Genomic DNA, 13,553 nt, shown 5'->3' with positions numbered 1-13,553 from the left:
GTTTATAAATCTGAAAGTTAATTTACAAAAGTTGAATTGAGCATGCTGCATAAGATAAACATGGGGGCGGGATACTGTCTTATGGGCACAATGACTTTTATGCCATTTAGCTGTAATGTGAAGTGGGTCTGATATATTGGGGAGAGTTTAAGAATATTAACTGGGATTGAATAAAGTCTTAGTCATTTCCTATTTTATATTTCATTAGTGAGCTCCTCTATGGATTTAGCACTAGGCTATACAACACAGAGATGTTGAAATGCAATGTTCTAATCCAGAGAAGCCGGGCTTAAAGTGGAACACCACTCCGTCTTCTCTGCTAAAAGCAGAAGGAGGGTGCCCCTCCGCTCATTGACTTGAGTGAGTTTCCCTTTCCTCCATGGAAAAGCAGCTTTCACCAGGCAGAGGAAACTGCAGCAGGAGGAGGAGCTGTTGGTGCCTAGCTGAAGAGTTTCCAAGGCTCCCAGCATCTTTCCAGTTGATGGAGCCTTTGAGGACACTGAAGATGAGGACTGATGTCCAAGGAAATTAGGAGCCTAAGTACCTCTGTGGATCTGGGCCCGAATGCTTGAATTTGACCTGGTATTCATTGGGGAGCCATGCAGAGGCAGAGATCAGAGTAGTGGGATGATGTACTCTCAATGCCTATGCTGCTGAGCCAACAGGCTACTTAAATACTATCCTCTCCCTTCAATATGCTAACTATAATTATTATCCAGCCACACTACTCTGAACCAGTTGAAACTTTTGGAAAGTTGTTGGTTACAGACCTGCAAACAGTACAGACAATTACTGAGATGGAAAAGGGCATTTGTCACAGCAGTAGCTACTCGGTATCCAGAAGCAATGAGGAGTCCAGGCAGACACTGAGGCTGCAGACTGACTCAATGATCTGAGGCCTCCAGTGGAAGTTTATGTTAGAGATGATGAGTCCTTAGGAATCAAGGCAGAATAATAGTTACTAAGGGCCAGACTGTGATCACCTCACCAGATTGTATAGGCAATGTCCACTTTTTATTAAATTTTCCAGGTTTCCCTCAAAAATACCCAAAAAGAATCTTCAGGAAAGAGCCACTGAAAATTGAAACATTTCAGCATAGACTCCAATTTTCTCTTAAACCAAATCTTTTTTTGCCAAGTGGGCAATTTTTGCTCAAACATTTTTGATTTTGCCCAAAAAAAATTTTTTTAGAAAAGTGTTGACGAAACGGTTCATTTTCATCAATCCTTTTCATTGAGAAAAAATTACTTCCCCATACCAGCTGTTGGAATGCTATCTTGAAGTAACTACATTATGTATTTCACAGACCAGACTTACAGTGGCTGCTACTAAGAAAAGTAGGATGGCCCAGCAGCTAGGGTGCTCACTTACAAGTTGGGAGACACAGCTTCAATTCCCTGCTCTGCCCCAGGCCAGTTGCTTGCCCTTGGGCAAGTCAGTTAGTCTCCCTGTGCCTCAGTTCCCCATCTGTAAAACAGGAGTCATAGTATTTCCCTACATCACAGGAGAGTTGTTAGGCTAAATCAGAGGTCGGCAACTTTCGGCATGCAGCCCGTCAAGGTAATCCGCTGGCGGGCCGCGAGACATTTTGTTTATGTTGACCATCCACAGGCACGGCCCCCCCGCAGCTCCCAGGGGCCGGGCTTAGCCATTCCCAGCCAATGGAAGTTGCGGGAAGTGGTGCGGGCAGCAGGGACGTGCGCGCCGCTGCTTCCCACAGCTCCCATTGGCTGGGAACGGTGAAGCGTGGCCACTGGGAGCTGCGGGCGGCCGTGCCTGCGGACAGTCAATGTAAACAGAATGTCTTGCAGCCCGCCAGCGGATTACCCTGCTGGGCTGCATGCCGAAGGTTGCTGACCCCTGGGCTATATTAATAAAAAAAAAGTGAGCTGCTACAGTAATGGGAGACATAAATACCTAAAATCGATAGAAAAGCCTTTGCCAACATCTACTATTTATTTGGTAACTGAGATACCACATATTTTCCGTTCACTTATTGTAGCAGTTGTGGTAACTATGTGGTATGTACTGGTTGATGCTTTAATGGTAATGGATATAATTGGATTGCATGAAAATGACACTCAGAAATTAGATTTTTTTTTTTTTTAGTTTGGTTGTTGCCAGGAAAGATGTAATCCCATCTTCACTGCCTCTGCCAAAAGGAATCAAGAAACTTAAAGAAAAATGTATATTGGATAGTTATACATTTAGAATGCAAACAGGGCTAAATTTCCGTGGAAGTTATATCCATGTTAAATATAGAAAGATACACTTATAACAGTACAAAATGTATATTATCCCCTTTTCAAATCACTGACTGTTCTCTGAGAACAGCCAGAAATGACTTCAACGTTTTATTAAAGGAGAGATCCCAAATATGTTCTGATCCTGTTGTAAGTTACCCAGGCACTGTCAAAACTTACTTCAAATACACCAGAAATCATTAACAACCCAATCAACCTTGTCCCAAACTCAGTATGTTGTATTTGGAAGTAGGAAAAAAAAATTTTATCAGCAAAACTTTGTGGACGGTGATTTATCGCCAGCTAAGAGAAGAATTGCTGATCTCTAAAAAACAGAAAGCCTCCCTATTTCATCCTTATGTACTCAAACTCTCTAAGAAATGACCCCTCCTGGAAAAACATGTTACAACTCCAGAGGGCAGCACTCTGTCTTTGATCTAATCTGGTCTTCCTGTGTGGATTATCTTCAAGGAATTTAATAACTCATATGGCACAAGTGTTTCTTCAGTTCCAGTGCTGAAAGATAGGGATCCTTAAGAGATCTGCCCCGAGATAGGGCTAAAACTAGTTACCATAAATCTGGGCTATGACAATGTAGCAGCTCTTTCCTTTTGGTCTCGGCGTTGAACACTGAACATGCTGACAGTCTTTTTTTACCCTTTGTATTTGATGAAACAAAGTAAGTGCTAAAAATAATTCAAAATACTAAAACTGGCTAACAAAGTGCTTTACAAATAGAAATTAATCCTTAGGATTATTGTTATTTATGTTTGTATAACAGTAGGGCTCAGTAGCTCCTCCAACCAGGATTGAGGCCCCACACGCTGCGTGGGAGTATAATTATCCTCACTTTACCCATGGGGAAGTGAAGCTGAGAAATTAAATGAATTGCCAAAGAGCACATGGGAGGTTTGTAGCAAAGCCAAGAATCAAACAGAGACCTCTCAATTCTCAAGAGCAATGCCTTAGCTGCAAGACCATCCTTTTTCTCATCCTTATAGCTGAGGTAAACAAAATTACATCCATTTTACTGACAAGGCAACAATTATGGAAGGGGGAGGGATAGCTCAGTGGTTTGAGCATTGGCCTGCTAAACCCAGGGTTGTGAGTTCAATCCTTGAGGGGGCCACTTAAGGATCTGGGGCAAAAAAATCAGTACTTGGTCCTGCTAGTGAAGGCAGGGGGCTGGACTTGATGACCTTTCAGGGTCCCTTCCAGTTCTATGAGATAGGTATATCTCCATATATTAATGGAAGGGTAAGTGACTGGCCCAAGGCTGTACTGGAAAATAAGGGCAGAGCCAGGATTAGCACTCAAGACTAGTTCTTATTGTACAGTTCTAGTTACCGATGCATTTACCTTCTCTTCAAGTCTATCTTTATAACATTTCTGCCAAATGGCCTATAAACCCCAGACTTTCCCATCCGCTACAGAAATGATAACTGAATAGATAACATGACAAACCATACCCCAATAAAAAAATAAAAATTAAATAAAAATTATGGAAATACAAGCCAAACTTCACCACTAACCACTCTGATTTTGTGGCATCACATTTCTGCCTGCCCTCACCTATAAATTGTCCTAACAAGGCCTAAGCCCACAGACCAAGTCAGTGGAAAGTTGGGCTTTTTTATCAGGCATACATGCCTCTACACTGGCCTAAAATGGACTGGCATATGTTTATATCAAACTACAAACTCCATTTTGTTTTGTGAATGGCATTTTGAGTGTAAACTTCACGGTACTTTCACTGCTATCTATTAAACTTCATCGTGGTTTGGGATTAAGAACATAAGAATGGCCATACTGGGTCAAACCAAAGATCCATCTAGCCCAGTATCCTGTCTTCCGACAGTGTCAATGCCAGGTGCCCCAGAGGGAATGAACAGAAAAATTAATCAGCAAGTGATCCATTCCTTGTCACCCATATCCAGCTTCTGGCAAACAGAGGTTAGGGATACCATCCCTGCCCATCCTGGCTAATAGCCATTGATGGACCTATGCTCCATGAATTTATCTAGTACTTTTTTGAACCCTATTATAGTCTTGGCCTTCACAACATCCTTTTGCAAGGCGTTCCACAGGTTGACTTTGCATTGTGTGAAAAAATACTTCCTTTTGTTTGTTTTAAACCTGCTGCCTATTAATTTCATTTGGTGACTCCTAGTTGTTGTGTTATGAGAAGGAGTAAATAACACTTCCTTATTTACTTTCTCCACATCAGTCATTATTTTGTAGGCCTCAATCATATCCCCCGTTAGTTGTCTCTTTTCCAAGCTGAATAGTCCCAGTCTTATTAATCAATCCTCATATGGCAGCCATTCCATACCCCTAATCATTTTTGTTGCCCTTTTCCAAAGCTTTTCCAATTCCGATATATCTTTTTTGAGATGGGGCGACCATATCTGCACGCAGTATTTAAGATGTGGGCATACCATGGATTTAAATAGAGGCAATATGATATTTTCTGTCTTATTATCTCTCCCTTTTTTAATGATTCCCAACATTCTGTTCACTTTTTTGACTGCCACTGCACACTGAGTGCATGTTTTCAGAGAACCATCCACAATGACTGCAAGATCTCTTTCTTGAGTGGTAACAGCTAATTTAAACCCCATCATTTTATATGTATAGTTGGAATTATGTTTTCCAATGTGCATTACTTTGCATTTATTAACATTGAATTTCATCTGCCATTTTGTTGCCCAGTCACACAGTTTTGAGAGATCTTTTTGTAGCTCTTCGCATTCTGCCTGGGAACTATCTGGGAGTAGTTTCGTATCATCTGGAGGTCATCTAGTCCAACCCCCTGCTCAAAGCAGGACCAATCCCCAACTAGCCCTCCCCCCAACTATCAGACATAATTCTTTGCTCTCACAAAGTTGCTATTGATTTATTTTTGCCATCCACCATCTCTTTTTCTCTCATATTCTATCTTCATATGGGGAGCTTAAAATAGAGTAGACATCTTTGGACCCCGGGCTGGCGGAGTCAGGGTTTGTAACCTGGGCATGGCACTCACTTTCTGCTGGAGTGATACTGGCAGTGACATTCTGGAGCCCGCCCTTAACAGCTGATTTCACAGAGCAGGAGTGTTATTATCTACAACAATTTCACTTTTATTTTCCCAACATGAGGGAATTGGTTATGATAATGGTTGGCAGCAAGAGAAAAGGAACATAAACAAATCACAGAAAAAAACCCTACCACATCATGTATATAATCAGATCTCATTGCTACGTTATTCTGGAAATTATTCTGACATAGGTGCTGTCATTTTCCTGGAGAGGAGGCCCAGCAGGTCAAACTCAGGGTCCTGTGTATGTAAATAATGAGGGGCAAATCCTGCCATCTGTATATTAAGTAGCATCCCATTTCACAGACTGTCCACTCATGGCAAGTTATTAATTGAGCATGAGGAAAGGTGGACCTGAGAGAGTAGTTTGTCTGCTTGGAGATATCCTACTATACCTTGGTCCTGAGGGTATGCTTCTGCTGAAGCATTTTGACAGTAGCTTCAGGAGACTGCAATGAGTCTAGGAATTGGCGCACATGTTTAAGAGTGGATAACCTCTTGGTTCTGTTCTGGGGAGGGAAGAAACATGTAGCCATCATGCCAGGCCCACACTCTTTCTTTTCTTGCCAAAGTCTTCCACAACTTTTTTCCTTAAACAATCCTCTGTCCTCCAGCAATCCTGATTCTAGTTTGACAAGTTCATTGAACGTATGCAGGACAAATGGATCTATGTGATGCATTAGTCTGCACCAGAGGGGAGTAAATTCTAGTGTGCACTAGAGTGTAGTGCATTAACTGGTCCATGTGGACCCTGCTGACATGCACTACAAGTTTCCTAGTGCGCATTAATGATGTCCTCTTTCAAGCAGCACTATATTAACACACCCTAGGGGACTTCTAGTATGCACCAGAAAGGGCCACAGGGGGCAATTAGTTGGTAACATACTAAAGCACACTCGAATTTACGCACTCTGGTGCAGATTAATGCACCAGGTTGATAAATGGCAAGTGTCAAGGTTCTCAGTGTTCTTGCTTTCCCTCAGATTTACATTAAAGCAGCAAACCCTGTGGTCCCCACTCAGGCAAACTTCATGTGAATAATGACTGCAGGGTATTGGCCTTCAAGCTGTGATCTGCAAACATATACGCATGTGAATAGTCCTACTGAAGTCAATAGGATTAATCATGTGCACAGAGTTAATCATGGCAGAACTGGGGGTCCTTGAATTAGTAGCGAATGCTTTTATGTGAGCGAGAATAAGGATTAATATAAAAGCTCTCCTCACTATTTATAAGATTTTTTTCTGGGGAGGGTTCAAAGTGAATTTTTTTAGTAGGAACCTGTGAACTTGATGGCCTGAAAGACAAACCAACCTTAAACCTCACTCACCGCAAAGCAAACCAAACCCACAGTTTGACTTTCAAAAATGTTTGGCTAACTTTTTCCTTTGTTTTTCTGCACATCTGCATTTCCTGGTTTGTGCCAGAGATGAAAATGCCAAAATACTGAGATTATCCTTGTGAAATAGCCAGGTCAGCTGAAAGCAAAAACCCTGGCTTTGAGCCACACAGTTATGGCTAAACATCAATCAGCATCCCATACTCAGATTCATACCAGGCAGTATAAGTGTTTTACATTAGAAGCAACTATAAAAACCAGGCTGTGTGTATCTGAAAAGATCATTTAAGCACTGGATTATTGAATTTAAGTTTTAAGAGTCTATAGTGGGAAGCCTGTTATATATTTCTTTTCATTCGAATTATGCAATAGGGAAATTAATTTCCCCATGTAATTTTTTTCTTCATTCCAGTCACAGGCTAATACAGAAAGCTACACACAGGAAAATCAAAGACAAAAGACTAAAACTAAGAACCTTTTTTGGAAAGGGACTGAGAGTTACTAATGGTTTTATATCAAGTGGTTTATTTATAAATGGAGCATCATAAAGAATATTCAGATATTTCTTCCACATCAAATATACACCGGCAAGCTCATTAACTAATATAAAATGACTTATATATAAGTCCATCCACTTCAATGGAGCTATGCTGATGATTAGGCCCTTCAAAATATATATTTTAAAACTTATTTCCCCAGAGAAGGACGGTGCCAAACAGGAGCATTTTAAACATAATCAAAGCCTCTTCTTTCCATGCCTTCACATTTCTGTGTCTATGGCATGGCTACATACACCCAATTCTCCTTGCCTTCAGGGAAAGATTTTTTTTACAGTGGGTTTTATTGTCAGCAACTGAATCAGCAGCTCTTGGAACAGACGCCAGCCAGCTTGATATCTCAGGAATAGTTATGTTGCCAACATAATAGTGAGTTTGCTGCTGCCCCTTTTATAAATCTACAGAGCTAAGAAGTGAGGGAAAACCCAGAGCAGGCCCATGTGATTTGCATTCAAGTCTCAGTGTGCTGCCTTCAGTAACTAACTTCTGTGGTGAGGACCCCCCCGGAGTGGTAGTCAGTTCCCAGTGCTAACCCCGTGCTTTGGGGTACAGACCCCCTCCTCAGCCTTTGGGGAGGCAGGAATTCATCCGAAAATCGGTCCAATGACATTGTTAGTAGCAAACACTCAGCTTGATCGGCAACAAACTGCCCCACTGTCCACCTGGGCAAGGAGGCAGTAGCGGCTCTGCAGAGCCTGCTGATACCCTTTTGCCTGGAGCTGTGCCCTGGGGAGATCACAAAAGGTTCCACTGAAGTCAAGACAACTCACATGAGTAACTAATGTGCCTACGTTTGCAGGCCAGACGCCTCCACACACACACACGCATTAATTTTTTTTTAAATAGTGCTGCAGTATTTTTTCTTCCATATAATATAATCAATACATTTTACAGGTTTCACACCACAAGAAAAAATCCATTTCACTTGGCTCCTACTTTTCAATCGGAACACCCAGTCAAAAAGGGACCTTCCCCAGCCCTGTGCAAATGAGCAAGTGAGTGAGGGTGGGGGAGAGGGAGTGACGGAGGGAGGGGGGATGGAGTGAGCGGGTTGGGGCCTTGGATAAGGGGCGGGGCAAGGGTGTTCAGTTTTGTCAATTAGAAAGTTGGCAACCCTCTGTGTGAAGAGGGGAAGACAGGTATCGTATTGAACATCTAGAGCTGTGTAATAAAATGGAGCCCCATACGATTTTTAAGGGCCTGACAGAAAATAATCCGTGAGAATGGAAATGAAGCGAGCTATGTTTGTAATGTACTAAGCTGTCTGCATCTTTTTAACATTGACTATAAATGCGGATATTTGCTTTTGGATTTTGTTTTTTGGGGGCTGAAAACCAGTTCTGAAAAACTTGTCAAGTGTGGTCAGTCACCGCATCTGATATTGAGACACTACATTAGGACTATGCCTGCACGTGGCTGTGATGCCCAGCTTGAATAGATATACTTGCGCTGGCTCGGAGTATCAAGGGCAGTGGTGAGCGGTAGAATGAGCTAGTCGCCCTGAGTACAAATCTCCCAAGACCTCCTGGGTATATTTGGGGGTAACTAACCCATGCTGCCTTTTGCTACTGCTACACTACTACTCTTAGCATGCTGGCTCAATGAGAGCTGGAGCAAGTATGTCTCCTGGAGCTAGGAATCACACCCCCAGCTCCAAATGTAGACATAGCCTAGAAGGACAGCAGGTTCACGAAGCAGCATTAAATGTACAGGTTCCCTCAGCCTACACGAAATAATGCAATTTTAGTCAGCGTTGCCAGTTCCTGCAATTTTATCATACATCTCTTGATATTTAGGTTTTTGGTAATCCCCAGCTTCTGGAGCTGAGAATTCCAGCTTTTTTTTTAATTTTTAAGTAAGTTTTTTATGCATACTGGTGTGGAGAAAATAGAAACAAGTACACCCTAAAGGCCAGAAACCAAAAAGTCAAATCAAAGAACCCTGCCCCTGCCACACACACTTTCATATTTTTTTTTAAATCTCATGATTTAAAACAATCTCATGACCTGGGGAGGGACGGGGATGGGACCCTGACTCATTAGTTTTGAAGGCTTGGGTGGGTGATGTTGTTTATTTAAAATCATGCGCCTATAGCTCAAAGCACTGAAAATAAAATTAATCCTGAGCAGGGGCGGCTCTAGCTTTTTTGCCGACCCAAGCACGGTGGGCAGGCTGCCTTCGGCGGCATGCCTGCAGGAGGCCCGTCGGTCCCGCGGCTTCAGCGTACCTACCACCGAATTGCCGTCGAATCCGCGGGACCGGCGGACCTCCCACAGGCAAGTCGCCGAAGGCTGCCTGACTGCCGTCCTTGCAGGGACCGGCAGGGCGCCCCCCGCGGCTTGCCGCCCCAGGCATGCGCTTGGAGCGCTGGTGCCTGGAGCTGCTGCTGAGGTACAATTGGGCCTGGATAAATGTACCTGGACATTTGCAATTGTCTATAGACAAATAAGGACCTGACTGTGGGAACACTTGCTGCTGGGCATAGTGCTTGCTTACTCTAGCAATACCTCTGGTGTCAATGCACTTCTGTGCCTGGTACTGTGTGCGCATCCACTTGGGCCTCCAAGGTTTGATATCATGAAATGTATTTCTTTGCTTATTATGTGTGTGTAGATCTTGTGTGCAGACATAATTACAGTCAGAGAGAGATGAAAACTGTGCTGTAAATCCCGAAGATGTGGGGGTGAAGTGGGGTCAAGAATCATCTGTGGCAGAGAGGGGGGAGGTCCCTGGGGCAACATGTTCTGTAGCTGTCCTTACCCCTCCTCCTAAAAGGAACAGTGTATATCTCCTAGTGCCTCCGGCTCATACACACGAGGAGGCTGGGTGGTAGGGATCTGGTCATTCCTGCAAGTCAGTCAGCTGTGTCCCACTTTGTGTCCTGGTCAGACCTCTCAACTGCCCTGTTTTTCACTGTCCACTATGCATTTTGGAGCATTTGGTTTCCTCATGTATGAGCCAGATAGAAAACACTGCCCCACAGAATCTTCTTTGCTTTAGGGCTGGTGGCCAGAAAGCCACAGTTCACCTCTCCCACCATGACTGCTCCCATACTTCACCTTGTCCACCATGACTGCTTTTTAAATTTCTCTGTACCTCACAACCTTTACTCTCAAGCACTCTTGCATGACATGACATTTCTGTTTTGCCATTTTTTTTTAACTAACTGGTTTATTTAATTCACACAGTGAGAAAATATCCTTAAAAACAGACTTTCTAGTTAAACCGTTAAAATCTGCCAATGAGGTTGCAATGTGCAACACAACCCAGGTGGTTCCTTATTTCACCCATTTGTCACCCATTTCAGTTGTTCCTGTCACACATCAGCAGGCCTGAAGGTGAAGGAGTAAGGCCCTGGCAGATGCATTATCCAAGCCCTGCTCTTAGTGCCCAAGGGAGTATGAGGAGTGGATCCTGCTTCACTGCTGCTAGATGCCCACAAGGGAAAGAAACTGGAACATCTTCTCCCCCACTTTGTGCAACCACACAAATTGGGATAGTGTTTTTGCCCCAGGATTTAATTCACAGCATTTATCACATCCAAACGTGTTTAAAAATAACTCAATTGTTGTTATTTTTCTATTCCACTTCTAACATTCCCACTTACTGTTGAAAAATATTGTAAACTGTGCGGGTTGTAGCCTATTCTTTCTTACATCTAGATGGTAACATATATGAATGACCCCCCCCCCCCCAAAGTGAGAGAGACTGAATCAATAAATGACTGGATGTGTACAATACCAGCGTTCTGAAATGTCTCTAATTTCAGAAATCATTCTTCAGCCTTTATCCAGGGACCAGAGCCAACATCTGTGCTTCCTACAAACTGAAATATATTACTCCTTGGTGGACATTATAGATTGATGATTTGTTTTGGACAGTATGGGAATTAACTAGAGGGTTTTCTTTGCACTAATATGAATAGGGGTGTGGAACAGGTATAAAGGACCCCTTTGAAAAATGTTTGTAGGGTTTTACCACACTTTAGTATCTACTTCATTTGCATTTCCCTGTAAAGGTCTGATTTAACTAAAATGTAGCCTCAAGTGTCACATCAGTTTGGGGATATCTTAACATTTTAAATAGCAGTTTACTCATGGATTTGCCACATGTTGAAATAACAAACCATAAATTGTCAGAAAGAATTTTTTTCCCATGGAAGAAAGTTGCTGTTTTCATTTCACTGCTTGAAATATTGACTCAAAATAATGGTGTATTTTTTTTGTTTAAAAAACCCATGAATCCATCTAACATAAGTGCTAAATAAACCAAATTGATTATGAATTTAAGAAGTGTAGAGTAGCTTGAATAAAGCTATGAGAGAGAGCTCTAAATAATATAACACACAGTACAGACAACAGGATATTAACTAATAAAGCCCCTGACTCAACTGAGCGTTTAAGCAAATGCTTAAGTTCATCCTTATAAATACAGCAAAATCCTTAAACAAATACATAACTATGTGCTCAGCTTCTATGGTCTTTAGACTGTCAACCAAATGACTTCCTGCTAGATAAATGCACTCGAACATGCCACATATTATAAACCTCAGAATGCTTTCCCATAAATAATGTTACAATTTTAAGGGCCAATATCTCGAACTAGAACAAGCAGTGTCTTGAAAGATGGGAATCACCTCTTTGCCTCTGTATAATGGTTCTGTTTCTAGCCCTAAAAAGATAGTGCTATCAGACTATAAACCTGTCATTGGTTGAAGACCTATTGCCCATTCTGCACCTCATCTCAATACAATTTTGGGGATAAGAAACAAAGAAGGGCAGGATTTTTTCTTAATGGCAGCTATTCAAAATTGCTCTTGGGTTTGGAATATCATCAGAGCTGCCCAGAGGGGGTGCAAGTGGGGCAATTTGCCCCAGACCCCGCAGGGGCCCCCACGAGAATATAGTATTCTATAGTATTGCAAATTTTTGTTATGGAAGGGGCCCCCGAAATTGCTTTGCCCCAGGCCCCCTGAATCCTCTGGGCGGCCCTGAATATCATAAGTCATTCTGGAGTGATAGGTTTGTGGGCTGGGTGCAAATGATGAGGCTAAAGGTCCATGGTGCAATTAACACACACAAATCTTCTCAGAGATACGTGTAAGTATATAGATGTACAAATGAAATGGTATTGTGAGTAATCGAGTTCCTCTGAACTCATCCCATGGAAACCTAGATATCACACCACACCATCACATATTATCTGTGCGTGTGGTCTCCATTTCACGTTGAAGTGCAAAGTGCAGCCATCAAAATAGCTCATTAAATGATTAAAAAAAACCTCCACCAACCTTAGACAACATATAGTGACTTCGGCCCAGATCCTCAAAGGTATGTAGGTACCTAATTCCCTTTCAACAGGAGGTAGGCACCAAAGGATCTGGCCCTTAGCAAATGTGCCCGGAAGTACATAAATACAAGCAACAAAGTGTAATGCTAATTTGAAAGGGACATTAGGCCAAATTCTGTGCACGTCCTGTGACCCCTGTTTTCTCTGTAGCACTACTGAGGGTCAGGGCCGGTGCGAGGAAGTTTCATGCCCTAGGCGAAACTTCCACCTTGCGCCACCCCCACACCCATCTAACCCCGCCCCCCGCCCCCTCCGCGGCAGCTAACCCCGCTTGCCATCCCCCCCCCACCTGGGGAGCCCCCTCCCCCACAGCAGCTACCCCCCCGCAGCTAACCCCGCCAGGGGAGCCCCCATCCACGGCAGCTAACCCTGCCCACTGTCCCCCCCGCCTGGGGAACCCCCCCCTGCGGCAGCTAATCCCACCCGGGGAGCACCCCCCACAGAAGCTATCCCTGCCCGGAGAGCCCGCCCCAGCTCACCTCCGCTCCGCCTCCTCCGCTGAGCACGCCAGTACCGCTCTAATTCTCCTCCCCACCCAGGCTTGCGGCACCGATTGGAGGAGAATTAGAGCCGGGGCTGTGTGCTCAGCAGAGGAGGCAGAGTGGAGGTGATCTGGGGCAGGGAGCGGTTCCCCTGTGCACCCCGCCCTCCCGTTATTGCTGGCGGCCCTCCCCGCCCCAGATCACCTCCACTCCACCTCCTCGCCTGAGCGGGCTTTTAGGCACCCTCAACCACTAGGCGGCCTAGGCGGCTACCTAGTTTGCCTAGTGGTTGCACCAGCCCTGCTGAGGGTGCCAGGTCCAGTTTCAAGATTTTTGCACAAAAGCCAAATAGTAAATAATAAGCATGGTTTGTGGGAAATTTAGCTTTTGAACAATGTCTCTGTTTTCATATTTACCCTTGGTTGCTGAATGAAATCTAGTGTCCAGAAGCAGAAACAGTTCAATGATTTGGTAAAAAAAAAATGCATAAATAGACACATTAG

Source organism: Trachemys scripta, chromosome 1 (assembly GCF_013100865.1).
Source record: "Trachemys scripta elegans isolate TJP31775 chromosome 1, CAS_Tse_1.0, whole genome shotgun sequence".
NCBI lineage: Eukaryota > Metazoa > Chordata > Testudines > Emydidae > Trachemys > Trachemys scripta.
The sequence above is the reverse complement of the archived record's forward strand: the minus strand, read 5'-3'. Positions refer to the sequence as shown.